At 45.1% G+C, this 15,301-nt stretch overlaps 1 protein-coding gene across 5 annotated transcripts in view; it reads right to left on the reverse strand.

The window, feature by feature from the left end:
* pias4 (protein inhibitor of activated STAT 4) overlaps positions 1–15,301 on the reverse strand; it is a 67,352-nt gene that overhangs the window by 26,511 nt on the left and 25,540 nt on the right. The window lies entirely within an intron of this gene.

Below are 15,301 nucleotides of genomic sequence, written 5' to 3' on the forward strand. Positions count from 1 at the left end.
TTATGGGCTTTTGACTGTTCACGATCACAACTTTTTTGTTATGTCCATAGAAAATCAATAGGGAACAAGGTGCTCATTTCCGAGTATGAAAATGGCCATAACTTTTTAAATACTTGAGATATGAAAGTGAATTAGGTGTCAAATTAAACTTATTTTTATGCTTTATCTGATGGGATAAATTACAGACTTGATTTTTAAAATCTCAAAATTTTGTAACATTGCTAGGATATGTGATTAATTTTCGGATCACATTCTCCGGGCGCTCTGCGGACTTCCATCGACGGAGCTGGAAGCCTCCTCGGACTGACTTTGCCCTATTGCGGGGTGCGGACTTAACATCGGAGCTGATCTCTTGCCTGGGATCGCTCCCACCGCGACCATCGCGGACTTTACCATCAAGCTGGCAGTCTCAGGAGAGGCTAGTCGGGAAGCTCCAACCCCGCGGAAGGTTCGACCAGCCCCGACACGAGGTTCGATCGCCCGGCGCGGGGGAGCTGATCGCCTCGACGCGGAGGGCCCGAATGCGACGGGAGTCAAGATCATCCCGTCAATGGGGGCTCGATGTCCACGACCGAGGAAGAACTAAGGGAAGGGACTTGAACTTTATTTCGCCTTCCATCACAGTGAGGAATGTGTCGGAGTCACTGTGGTGGATGTTCATGTTAAAATGTGTTTTTAGGTGATCTGTTTCTTTTTATTTGTATGACTGACCTGGCAAATGAAATTCCTCATATGTTGCAAAACATACTTGGCGAATACAGTGTGATTCTGATAAGTAGGAGGGATTTGATTTAAATGCATAGGTTCCTGAAGGAGTCTTAACATGTGATGTGGAAATATATTGTGGGAGAATTACTATTAAAAAATAAGAGGGTGCTTATTTAAATTAAACAAGGAGAAATGTTTTCTTCTAGAAGACCGTGGGCCATTGGAACTCTGCTAACATTGTTCTTTGAAGAAGAAAGCCTTTGAGGAAAGTTAACCACGTAGATGGGAAGGAAGTTATTTTCAGATCAATCAAATCTTACGTAGAACACTACAGCACAACAACAGGCCTTTCCGCCCAAAATGCTGTGCAGAACATGATACCAAAATCATCTCTTATCTACATGAGCGTAATCAATTACCCTTTATTGCCTGCCTATCTATATGTCTATCCAAAAGCTTCTTAAATGCCACAATCATATCTGACTCAACCACTAAACCAGGCAGTGCATTCCAGGCAATCACCACTCTCTGTGTAAAATAATTGCCCCTCTTACCTTAACTTAATGCCTTCTAGTATTTGCTTTTCCCATATTAGAAAAAGGTTTCTGACTGTCTACCCTATCTGTAAATTTCATAATTTTATCAGATCTCCCCCACAGTCGCTGACATTCTAGAGAAAATAATCTAAGTTTGTCCAACTTCTCCTGTACCTAATACCCCCTGAACCAGGCAATATTATGGTAAATTTCTTCTGCACCCTTTCCAAAGCCTCCATATCCTTCCTGTAAGGGGGCAATCAGAACTGCACGCAATATTGGCCTAACCAAATTCCTATAAAGCTGCATCATGACATCCTGACTCAAACACTCAATGCTACAGCCAATTAAAGCTTTCTTTACCACTCTATCAAGCCGTGTTGCCACTTTCAGGGAGATGTGGACTTGAATCTCAAGATCCCTCTGTGTATCAATGCTATTGAGTGAGGGTCATGCCATTAATAGTATATTTTCCCTTACATTTGACCTCCCAAAGTGCAACATCTCACACTTGCTTGGATTAAATGCCATCTCCCATTTCTCTGCCCACTTTTGCATCAAATATTATTGAATGTTAGGACAGGCTTGAAGGTCTGAATGCCTATTCACATTTCTATGTATTCACAGTGCCCTCCATAATGTTTGGGACAAAGACCCATCATTTATTTATTTGCCTCTGTACTCCACAATTTGAGATTTGTAATAGAAAAAAAATCACATGTGGTTAAAGTGCACATGGTCAGATTTTAATAAAGGCCATTTTTAATGTATTTTGGTTTCACCATGTAGTTTTTGCATCCGTGTTTGCAAACAGCGGTGTTTATACATAGTTCCCCCCCCCCCCCCCCCCCCCCCCCCCCCCCATTTTCAGGGCACCATAATGTTTGGGACACATGGCTTCATAGGTGTTTGTAATTGCTCAGGTGTGTTTGATTGCCTCCTTAATGCAGGTATAAGAGAGCTCCCAGCACCTAGTCTTTCCATCACCTTTGGAAACATTTATTGCTGTTTGTCAACACGAGGACCAAAGTTGTGCCAATGAAAGTTAAAGAAGTCATTATGAGACTGAGAAACAAGAATAAAACTGTTAGAGACATCAGCCAAACCTTAGGCTTACCAAAATCAACTGTATGGAACATCATTAAGAAGAAAGAGAGCACGGGTGAGCTTACTAATCGCAAAGGGACTGGCAGGCCAAGGAAGACCTCCACAGCTGATGACAGAAAAATTCTCTCTATAATAAAGAAAAAACCCCAAACACCTGTCTGACAGATCAGAAACATTCTTCAGGAGTCAGGTGTGGATTTGTCAATGACCACAGTCCGCAGAAGACTTCATGAACAGAAATTCAGAGGTTACACTGCAAGATGCAAACCACTGGTTAGCTGCAAAAATAGGATGGCCAGGTTACAGTTTGCCAAGGAGTACTTAAAAGAGCAACCACAGTTCTGGAAAATGGTCTTGTGGACAGATAAGACAAAGATTAATTTATATCAGAGTGATGGCAAGAGCAAAGAATGGAGGACAGAAGGAACTGCCCAAGATCCAAAGCAATATACAGGGGTCGGCAACCTGCGGCGCCCGGGCCGAATGAGGCCCATAACCCGAAATCATCCGGCCCGCAGGCGGATTTTCCCCCCGCAATTATCCAACCTGCAGACTTCCGTAATCTCCGGTACCACCCGGGCCTGAGGCGCGGTGACGCAAGGACGCATGCGTTGACGGCCGCAATGGCGGAGCTGCTGAGCAGCCCTGAGCGCCGACCTCCGTGCTCCTACTGTACCACATCCTGCATAAAGCCGCCGGCACAGCCGCGCACCTTCTGTGTCTGGGCTTCACTGTTAGGATCGGGGTTGTCAATAGGCCGGGGACGAGTGAGTGTGAATATTTGAGCCACCGTCTTCAGGAACAGAGCCAAGGCAATGGTCCGTAGGTGCGCCATGTTCGTGAGCGCCTGTAACAAGGGGCTAGTGCTCCGGGTGGTGTCCCCGATGGGGTAGGATCTCTGTGAACACGTGATTTGATGCCTGCCATCTGGGGCGGGATCCATGTGTACACGTGATAGATGTGGCCCGCCATCTGCTCACAAACATGTGTCCTTGGCCCCAATGCAGAACAAGGTTGCCGACCCCTGGCATACCACCTCATCTGTGAAACACGGTGGTGGGGGTGTTATGGCTTGGGCATGTATGGCTGCTGAAGGTACCGGCTCATTTATCTTCATTGATGATACAACTGTTGATGGTAGCATAATTAATTCTGAAGTGTATAGACACATCCTATCCGCTCAAGTTCAAACAAATGCCTCAAAACTCATTGGCCGGCAGTTAATTCCACAGGAAGACAATGATCCCAAACATACTGTTAAAGCAACAAAGGAATTTTTCAAAGCTAAAAAATGGTAATTTCTTGAGTGGCTAAGTCAATCACCCGATCTAAACCCAATTGAGCATGCCTTTTATATGCTGAAGAGAAAACTGAAGGGGGCTAACCCCCAAAACAAGCATAAGCTGAAGATGGCTGCAATACAGGCTGGCAGAGCATCACCAGGGACGACACCCAGCTACTGGTGATGTCCACGAATCGCAGACTTCAAGCAGTGATTGTATGCAAAGGATATGTAACAAAATACTAAACAGGCAGGCACGGGTTATTGATTGGGGACGATCAGCCATGATCACAATGAATTGCGGTGCTGGCTCGAAGGGTCGAATGGCCACTTCCTGCCTATTTTCTATGTTTCTATGACTACTTTCATTTACATGACATTGCTGTGCCCCAAACATTATGGTGCCCTGAAATGGGGGGAGGGGGGGGACTATGTATAAACACTGCTGTAATTTCTACATGGTGAAAACAAAATTAATCAAAATTGCCTTTATTAAAATCTGACAATGTGCACTTTAACCACATGTTATTTTTTTCTATTACAAATCTCAAATTGTGGAGTTGAGGCAAATACATAAATGATGGGTCTTTGTCCCAAACATTATGGAGGGCACTGTAGAACATAGAAACCTACAGCGTAGGTGCAGGATCTACAGCCCACAATGACTGTGCCAAACACTATGCCAAGATAAACTAATCTGATCTCCCTGCACATATCCCTCCATACCCTGCATCTACATGTGCCTATCTAAAAGCCTCCTAAATGCCATTATCAGATCAGCCTCCACTCTGGACATTCCAGGCACCCACCATCCTCTGTGTAAAATTTTAAAAAACCTGCCCCACACATCTCCTTTAAACTTCCAGAACTTTATATAATTCTACCAGATTTCATGTCAGCCTCCAGTGATCTGGAGAAAACAATCCAAGTCTGTTCAATCTCTCCTTATAGCTAATACCCCTGAACACTTTTCTCAAAATTAAAATCAATGAATGTAAAATCATGCCTGCTAAGTGCCGAAGCTCTCTGTTGCTGTTACTTTCCTGTACTTGATGTAAATACAAGAGGATGGTACTAAACGGACATGCTGAACATTGATAACCTGCATGAATTTAGAATCATTTTTTAATTTGGAGATGGACAGGAAATAATTGATGACATGTCTTTCAAAAGAATGCTTTTCAACAGCAGTGTCTCGTGTCATTTTTCAAACTATTACTGCTCCCTATACACATGGTTCAGGAAGGTTAAAGACGGCTGGGACAGTGTACGGTAAGTCCTTCAGAGAGGGCGGGGGCGGGGGGGGGGAAGAGAGAGAGGGAGAGAAAAAGTTTAGCGGGCATTTAACATTACCAGTCGGTTTCCTTGGTTCTGAAAACTGCAATAAGCCAATTAAAATGGCCAGTCAGCAAAGGAAATTGCCTACGGCTACCTCGACTGCCTAGCGACCCCACTCCACTGCACTACGAGTTCAAAAGAACCATGCCGACCAATTTTTACTCGCGGAATATTTTTCAGCATGCTGAAATTTTTTTTCTCAACCATACTGAGACCGCGAGTAGGCAGGAACTTCCCTCAAGCATGAAGGAGAGTTACAGTGACCTCCTAGGACCACGTGTTGACCATGCTGCGAGTTTGAGTCAAGCGCAAACTCTTCTAAACTCGCAAATTAGGTCACCGCAGTGGGACAGGCCCTATAGTCCTGCCTGCAGAACCATGATCTTGCTGGCTATGGCGGCAACCACTGAGATTATACTTTGGTGACTGCTACATATAACCATATAACAATTACAGCACGGAAACAGGCCATCTCGACCCTTCTAGTCCGTGCCGAACACATATTCTCCCCTAGTCCCATATACCTGCGCTCAGACCATAACCCTCCATTCCTTTCCCGTCCATATAACTATCCAATTTATTTTTAAATTATAAAAACGAACCTGCCTCCATCACCTTCACTGGAAGCTCATTCCACACAGCCACCACTCTCTGAGTAAAGAAGTTCCCCCTCATGTTACCCCTAAACTTCTGTCCCTTAATTCTCAAGTCATGTCCCCTTGTTTGAATCTTCCCTACTCTCAGTGGGAAAAGCTTATCCACGTCAACTCTGTCTATCCCTCTCATCATTTTAAAGACCTCTATCAAGTCCCCCCTTAACCTTCTGCGCTCCAAATAAAGCCCTAACTTGTTCAACCTTTCTCTGTAACTTAGTTGCTGAAACGCAGGCAACATTCTAGTAAATCTCCTCTGTACTCTCTCTATTTTGTTGACATCCTTCCTATAATTAGGTGACCAAAGTTGTACACCATACTCCAGAATTGGCCTCACCAATGCCTTGTACAATTTTAACATTACATCCCAACTTCTATACTCAATGCTCTGATTTATAAAGGCCAGCACACCAAAAGCTTTCTTTACCACCCTATCTACATGAGATTCCACTTTCAGGGAACTGTGCACAGTTATTCCCAGATCCCTCTGTTCACCTGCATTCTTCAATTCCCTACCATTTACCATGTACGTCCTATTTTGATTTGTCCTGCCAAGATGTAGCACCTCACACTTATCAGCATTAAACTCCATCTGCCATCTTTCAGCCCACTCTTCCAACTGGCATAAATCTCTCTGTAGACTTTGAAAATCTACTTCATTATCCACAACCCCACCTATCTTAGTATCATCTGCATACTTACTAATCCAATTTACCACACCATCATCCAGATCATTGATGTACATGACAAACAACAGTGGACCCAACACAGATCCCTGTTGCACCCCACTAGTCACTGGCCTCCAACCTGACAAACAACCATCCACCATTACTCTCTGGCATCTCCCATTCAGCCACTGTTGAATCCATCTTGCTACTCCACCATTAATACCCAACAATTGAACCTTCTTAACCAACCTTCCGTGAGGAACCTTGTCAAAGGCCTTACTGAAGTCCATATATACAACATCTACTGCTTTACCCTCATCAATTTCCCGAGTAACCTCTTCAAAAAATTCAAGAAGATTAGTCAAACATGACCTTCCAGGCACAAATCCATGTTGACTGTTCCTAATCAGACCGTTTATCCAGATGCTTATATATATTATCTCCAAGTATCCTTTCCATTAATTTGCCCACCACTGACGTCAAACTAATTGCTAGGTTTACTCTTAGATCCCTTTTTAAATAATGGAACAACATGCGCAGTACGCCAATCCTCCGGCACTATTCTCGTTTCTAATGACATTTGAAATATTTCTGTCATAGCCCCTGCTATTTCTACACTAACTTCCCTCAATGTCCTAGGGAATATCCTGTCTTCTTTTAGCTTTTCCAATTTCTTTCTTAAGATTCTTTTTACATTCTTTGTACTCCTCAAGCACCTCATTTACTCCATGCTGCCTATAATTATTGTAGATCTCTCTGTTTTTCCGAACCAAGTGTCCAATTTCCCTTGAAAACCATGGCTCTTTCCAATTTTTACTATTTCCTTTCAACCGAACAGGGACATAAAGATTCTGTACTCTTAAAATGTCACCTTTAAATGTACTCCATTTCTCTTCCACATCTTTCCCATAAAACAAACTGTCCCAATTTACTCCTTTTAAATCCTTTCGCATCTCCTCAAAGTTAGCCTTTCTCCAATCAAAAATCTCAACCCTAGGTCCAGTTCTGACCCTCTCCATAATTATATTGAAACTAATGGTATTGTGATCACTGGTCCCGAACTGTTCCCCAACGCATACCTCTGCCACCTGACCTGTCTCATTTCCTAACAGGAGGTCCAGCACCGCCCCTTCTCTAGTAGGTACTTCTATGTATTGCTGCAAAAAACTATCCTGCACACATTTTACAAACTCCAACCCATCCAGCCCATTTACAGAATGTGTTTCCCAGTCTATGTGTGGAAAATTGAAATCTCCCACAATCACTACCTTGTGCTTACTACTAATATCTGCAATCTCCTTACATATTTGCTCTTCCAATTCTCGCTCCCCATTTGGCGGTCTATAATACACCCCTATAAGTGTTGCTACCCCTTTCCCATTTCTCAGTTCCACCCAAATAGCCTCCCTAGACGAGCCCTCCAATCTATCCTGCCAAAGCACTGCTGTAATATCTTCCCTGATAAGCAATGCAACACCTCCACCTCTTGCCCCTCCAATTCTATCACACCTGAAGCAACGAAATCCTGGAATATTTAGTTTCCAATCACAGCCCTCCTGCAACCATATTTCACTGATCGCCACAACATCATACTTCCAGGCGTCAATCCAGGCTCTAAGTTCATCCACCTTTCTTACAATGCTCCTAGCATTAAAATATACACATTTAAGAAACCCACCCTCTCTTATTCTCTGTTTATTGTCTTTTTCTTCTCTCTCCCCTACATTTTGGGTCAGAGTGCTACCATTCTCTGCCTCCTGCCTCACACACTGACTGCCAGCTTTCCCAATTTGAGTCCCTCCTCCCAACCATACTAGTTTAAAGTCTCCCCAGTAGCCTTTGCAAATCTCCCCGCCAGGATATTGGTCCCCCTCGAGTTCAAGTGCAACCCGTCCTTTCTGTACAGGTCGCACCTTCCCCAAAAGAGGTCCCAATGATCCAGAAACTTGAATCCATACCCACTGCACCATCCCTCATCCACTCATTTATCCTCCACCTCGCTCCATTCCTACTCTCACTGTCGCGTGGCACAGGCAGTAATCCTGAGATTGTTACCTTTGCAGTCCTTCTCCTTAACTCTCTACCTAACTCCCTAAATTCTTCTTTCAGGACCTCTTCTCTTTTTTTACCTATGTCGTTGGTACCTATATGTACCACAACCTCAGGCTCCTCTCCCTCCCATTTCAGGATTTCTTGGACACGTTCAGACACATCCCTGACCCTGGCATCAGGGAGGCAAACTACCATCCGGGTCTCCTGTCTGCGTCCACAGAATCGCCTATCCGACCCCCTGACTATAGAGTCCCCTATTACAATTGCCCTCCTCTTCTTTTCCTTACCCTTCTGAGCAACAGGACCGGTCTTTGTGCCAGAGGCCCGGCCGCTGTCGCTGCCCCCAGGTAGGCTGTCTCCCCCACCCTTACTCAAACATGAGTACTTATTTTCAAGGTGTACAGCCACCGGGGTACTCACCAGTCCCTGCCTCTGCCCGTTGCCTCTCCTAACTGTGACCCAGTTTTCTGTCTCCCGTGGTCTTGGAGTAACCACCTCCCTGTAACTCCTTTCTATGACCTCCTCGCTCTCCCTGAGCAGACAGAGGTCATCGAGTTGCTGTTCCAGGTTCCTAACACGGTCCCTTAGGAGCCCCATCTCGACGCACCTGGCGCAGATGTGGACGTCTGGAGGGCACTCAGACTCCATGACCTCCCACATCTGACATCCAGAACAGTAAACTTCCCTGGCCCTCATTCTCCCCCTTATCCGAATACAATAAAGCCTTACCCGGGATACAAGCCAATCAGCTGCTTCCTCTAGTCCGTTCGACCACAGTTGCCAATAATTGTAAAAAACAAACCCATTTAAGTTATTTCTGCACTGTTGCAAAACTCCTTACATAAAATCAGAATTTACATAAATCCAACCTCTACTAATATTTTAGATGATTACTTGAAAATGATTGAAACAAAACCTCTGTACAAAAACCTCAAAAAAGCTTAAACTGTAACCAGCATATCCTGGATTGTGAATTGTGACCTAACAAATTTAAATGGAGATGTTCAAACAGATGACTAAATGTACAGATCAGCTGATAAATTACAACCAACTCTGGAAATAACAATCTGTGGTTCAGGAGCTGCATGTGGCCTTATGAAGTTTCATGCAGTTACAAAACCCTGACGAACAGATACCCCTTTGAACAGTAACCTACAACGCACCACCTGCCACATGATGTTCAATTCTGCCCTGTTCAGCCACTTGCTACACACGGTGCATTGAGCATAGCATTGCTGACATAGTGTTATGTTCCCATGAATTCTAAGGAAACCCCAAATCTTAAAATAAAAGAAGCAGCCTCAATGACATGTAAAAGTAGAGAGGTGTATGTTGGCAGCCAAAGAAAGGAAGCAGGGTGCATCTTTCTTACCAATTTCTACTGTCAATATAGGTCAATCAGGCTGACCCTGACTGTTTTCCAGATCTTCCGTTAGACTATTTTCTAAATGGGGTGAGAATCCAGAAATCGGAGGTGCAAAGGCATGGGAGTGCAGGTACAGGATTCCCAAAAAGGCAATTGGTAAGTCGAATCGGTAGTAAAGAAAGCAAACTCAATTTAAGACGGCTTATATACAAAAACAGAGATACAGGTGCACAACCTTTTATCCGGAGTTCCGGAAACCGAAAAGCTACGAAAACCGGACATTTTTTCCAGGATGTCGTCTGCACACCAAAGCTCGCGTTTGGCGCCAAACTTGACCAGAAACGACCCACGGTCAACCCAGGTCTGTACTACTGTAGCAGCTGCCTCCTCCCCGGAGACCGGGGAGACACTTAAACATCTGTAAATCATTGCTTAAATGTTAGTCAGTTAGTTTGGAGGGCTTTTATGTGAAGGGGGAAACTTTAATTCTTAGTCCCCTACCTGGTCGGAGAAGCGGGGAGCAGGCAATGCCTTACCGGGTCGCCATGCAGTAAGCTCCGGAGCGCTGTGGCTGCCGACTCCCAACATCGCGGAGCTGGGGGCTGCGGGCGGCGCCGGTTGTAGCTCCGACCCCAGCAACTCTACCCCTGGCTGCGCGGCGCTCCAAATCCAGCTTACCGCACGGCGACCCGGTAAGGCATTGCCCGCTCCCCGCTGGTATCCCAGCACTGCAACGCCGCCGACTCCCAACATCGCGGAGCTGGGGCTGCGGCGTCCGGCCGCGGGCGGCGCTGGATTTGGAGCGCCGCGCAGCCAGGGGTAGAGTTGCCGGGGTCGGAGCTCCAACCGGCGCCGCCCGCGGCCGGACGCCCACACACCCCGGCTCCGCGATGTTGGGAGTCGGCGGCCACAGCGCTCCGGAGCTTACTGCACGGCGACCCGGTAAGGCATTGCCCGCTCCCCGTCTCTCCGACCAGGTAGGGCTCTAAGAATTAAAGTTTCCCCCTTCACCCCCCCCACCACATAAAATCCCTCCAAACTAACTGACTAACATTTAAGCAATGATTTACAATGATTCCCCGGTCTCCGGGGAGGAGGCAGCCGCTCCAGACTTTTCAAGCCGCCCGCGCTACCTACCTAATCTACGCTAAAAATCTTCCATTCGGAAATCCGAAAAATTCCGAAATCCGAGAAGTGTCTGGTCCCAAGGCTTTCGGATAAAAGGTTGTGCACCTGTATAATGTTGAGGCTTAATAAGGCGCTGGTAAGGCCACATTTGGAATAATGTGAGCAATTTTGGGCACCATATCTGAAGAAGGATGAGCTGGCTCTAGAGAGGTTTACAAGAATGATCCCAGGAATGAATAATAATAATAATAATAATAATAATAATAATAATAATATCTTTTATTGTCATTGCACGTCAGTGCAACGAGATTTAGTATGCAGCTTCTAACCGATATAAAAGAAAAGTAAAATAAATAAATAAGCTGTGTGACATGACCATCCGAGGGACAGTCCAGGGGGGATGGGGGGCACTCAGCAGGGCCGGTTCAGAGCCGCTATAGCTCTGGGAATAAAGCTGTTTCTGAGTCTGGAGGTTCGGGCGTAGAAGGCCTTGTAACGTCTGCCGGAGGGAAGTACTTCAAACAGTCCGTTACAAGGGTGTGAGGAGTCTTTATGGATGCTGACGGCCTTCCTGAGGCACCGTGTGTGGTAGATGCCCTCCAAGGCTGGTAGCTGTGTCCCAATGATCCTCTGCGCTCTGTGGACAACGCGCTGAAGAGCTCTCCTCTCCGCCTCCGTGCAGCTGAGATACCACACAGAGATGCCATACGTTAATATGCTCTCTGTGGTGCAGCGGTAGAACGTTGTCAGCAGCTGTTAGGGCAGACCAGTCTTTTTTAATGTCCTCAGGAAGAACAGTCGTTGCTGTGCCTTTCTGACCAGCGCAGCGGTGTTGGTGGACCATGTGAGGTCCTCAGAAATGTGAGTGCCCAGAAACTTAAAGCTGGACACTCTCTCCACACTTTCCCCGTAAATGGAGATTGGGGCGTATTCTCCATTATGGGACCTCCTGAAGTCAATAATCAGCTCCTTGGTCTTGGAGGTGTTTAGTGACAAGTTGTTACGTGCGCACCAGTCCGCCAGGTTCTGCACCTCCGCACTGTATTTTGTTTCATCACCGTTGGTGATCAGCCCAATCACTGTTGTGTCGTCTGCAAACTTCACGATGGTGTTGGTGTCGAATGCAGGAACACAGTCGTGAGTGAAGAGGGAGTAGAGCATGGGGCTTAGTACACAGCCCTGTGGTGTGCCGGTGCTTAGGGTGATAGTGGAGGACAGGTGCGGGGCCCAGTCTCACTGCCTGCGGTCGCTCCGTCAGAAAGTTCAGGATCCAATCGCATATCGGCGAGCTAAGGCCTAGCTGGTGGAGTTTGGTGGTGAGCTTGGTGGGGATGACCGTATTGAATGCAGAGCTATAGTCAATGAAGAGCATCCTCACGTACGTGCCCTGTCTGTCCAGGTGAGTCAGGACAGTGTGAAGAACCAGAGAGATGGCATCTTCTGTTGATCTATTTGCCCTGTATGCAAATTGATGAGAGCCCAGTGAGGCAGGGATGCTGGGTTTGATGTGGGAGAGGACCAGCCTTTCGAAGCACTTCATTGGGATTGGAGTTAGGGCAACCGGGCAGTAGTCGTTCAGGTTGGTGACTTTAGACTTTTTCGGCACCGGCACTATGGTGGTTGTTTTCAGGCACTTGGAGACCGTTGCCAGAGATAGAGACAGATTGAAGATTCTCGTGAATACCTCCGCCAGCTGTACAGCACAGTCCTTTAGTACCCTTCCCTGGACTCCATCCGGGCCTGCAGCCTTGCGTGGATTGATCCTACGCAGAGCGCACTGTACCTCCTGAGTGCTCAGTGTTAAGGCCTGTCCCTCCGCCATGGCCGGGGTTATTCCACTCCTGGTGGTGTTGCCAGTTTCGAAGCGGGCAAAGAAGGTGTTTAGTTCGTTGGCCTGTGTGATATCACCGTGGGGGCAGGCGGGGCTGCTCTTGTATTCAGTGATGTCCCTGACACCCTGCCACATGCTTCTGGTGTCTGCGGTATTGAAGTGGTCTTCCACCCTTTGCCTGTGGATGTCTTTGGCCTTTTTTATGCCTTTGTTCAGGTTCGACCTGGCCGCACTGTAGGCAGAAGTGTCCCTGGATTTAAAGGCGTTGTTGCGTGCCCTTAGCAGATCCTGAACCTCCTTGTTCATCCAGGGTTTCCGGTTAACCTATGATGAGCATTTGTCGGCACTGGGCCTGTACTCGCTGGAGTTTAGAAGAATGAGGAGGGACCTCATTGAAACACACAGAATAATGAAAGGCTTGGATGTGGAGAGGATGTTTCCACTAGTGGGAGTCTGGGACTAGAGGTCATAGCCTCAGAATTAAAGACATTCTTTTAGTAAGGAGATGAGGAGAAATTTATTTAGTCATAGGGTGGTGAATCTGTGGAATTGTTTGCCACAGAAGGCTGTGGAGGCCATCAGTGAATATTGTTAAGGCAGATATATAGATTCTTGATTAGTACAAATGTCAGAGGTTCTGGGGAGAAGGCAGGAGAATGGTGAGAGGAGGGAGAGATAGATCAGCCACGAATGAATGGCGGAGTAGATTTGATGGGCCGAATAGCCTAATTCTACTCCTATCCCTTATGACAGTTCTATAGTGACACGCCTGTGCTCGTTGGTGTATTTGAGTAAAAAAACTGCTGGAGGAACTCAGTGGGTGAGACAGCATCCGTGCTCAGGATTCTAAATGTTACCTGTCTGTTTCTCTTCACAAATTATGCTGAAGCACTGACTTCCTGCAGCAGATTATTTTTTGCTGCTAATTCCAACGCCTGCAGTCTCTTATCTCCATTGAAGTACTTGTGCATGCAGGTCTTCCCCTGGCATTAACTGCAATTTCACACGGCTTAAAATGACCAGCATGGGTTGTATTTTTTATTTTTTAAATACCATCCCTGTCATGGTTTGCCTCTCAGATTTTATTCTTATTAAAAAAACATGAACATGAACTTGAGAGATTTCAAGATAAAGCCAAATATGAAATATGGCAGTTGATATGTCAAATAGAAAAGAAATACATTCAGCATCTTATTTAAGGGAATTAGATTTTTATACATATTTTAAAAATTGACTCGTTATTTCGGCTACAGCCCTAATCTAAATTGCACAATTGGCATAACATTCCATTTCTTTCCACCCAAGATGGATAGTAGAAACAAGGAAGTGTAGATGCCGGCTTACACAAAAGGTCAAAGTGCTGGTGTCATTCAGCTGGCCAGGCAGCATCTCTGGAGAGCAATGATAGGTGACATTTCAGGTTGGAAACCTTTTTTCAGTCTGAGTAACTCAGCTGCTCAGAAATGCTGCCCGACCTGCTGAGTTACTCTGGCACATTGCATCTAAGATGGCTTTCCTGAAATGCAATGTGGGGAAAAAAAAGACTGGTCCATGGTGGAGTAGTGAATGGCTAATTTGTGGGGTTGTATATTCCTTCTGATGTTTACATAGAGCTTCTTTGTATTCCTAATGCATGAACTTGAGTTTATCAATACCATCCGAAATGCTCCTTCACCAGACAGAATGGTCATGGACCAGGGATTCTTAAGAGTCAGCAAGAATTAATCTCAGTTTGGAGAACTATGCTGGAATTATTCACACCATTCAGAGAAGTAACTACACTTTGAATACAAACTTGCTGCTAGGCGTGCTTGGTCGAACATCTTGAATTGTTATTTTAAAGTTTCCCCAACAGGTTTATGCTCTTCACCAACAAGATAATGATGCACACAGAATCTGAGGAGACGTGACAGATGGATTCAGAGAATGTTTTATCTGGTGGGAGAATTTACAAGACAGCATTGCCTCAGGAGATGTTGCCCATTTTAAGACTGTGGTGAGGAGGAATATCTTCTCTAAATGACTGTATGAGCTTGGAACCAGAGTCATTATAGCATCTTGCACCACTATTTATCGTGCATTATTCATTCACCAGTCAAAGTATTAACTAGCTGAGACTTAGCTGATGACCACATTGAAGTTTCCTACACCATTATGGACTTGACAATAACTAGTAATTAGGAAATATATGCAGCCTAAAAAAAATTAAGACACAGTATTGATTAAATCTCAAAGTTCTGATAAGAATCAACACCTTTAGTAAGGAGCAAAAGAATGAAAATGTAAAATTGCAAACTGTTTTGATAGAGGGAAACATTTATTTAAACCACTAATTAAATTAACAGGTTCACAGTATGAAAATAAAATTTGACATTTTAAAATGAATCATTTTTATGTACCGACACAACTCAGATATTTTGTTAAGAGTTAATTTTGAAAATAATCAGTCATCTCCCAGTTAACCCAAGCACTCTTTTGGGCACTCCTAAAGCAAATTTAGAAATACAACCCAAAAAAAGTTTATAAGATCAAAAAGATCAAAAATTTAATACAACATTCCGATTTTGTGGCAGTTTATTTTTTAATCAAATGCAAGTTGGCATGCAGAATGTCATACTTGCAAATCACAGAA

This window comes from Amblyraja radiata, chromosome 29, assembly GCF_010909765.2.
Source record: "Amblyraja radiata isolate CabotCenter1 chromosome 29, sAmbRad1.1.pri, whole genome shotgun sequence".
Lineage (NCBI taxonomy): Eukaryota > Metazoa > Chordata > Chondrichthyes > Rajiformes > Rajidae > Amblyraja > Amblyraja radiata.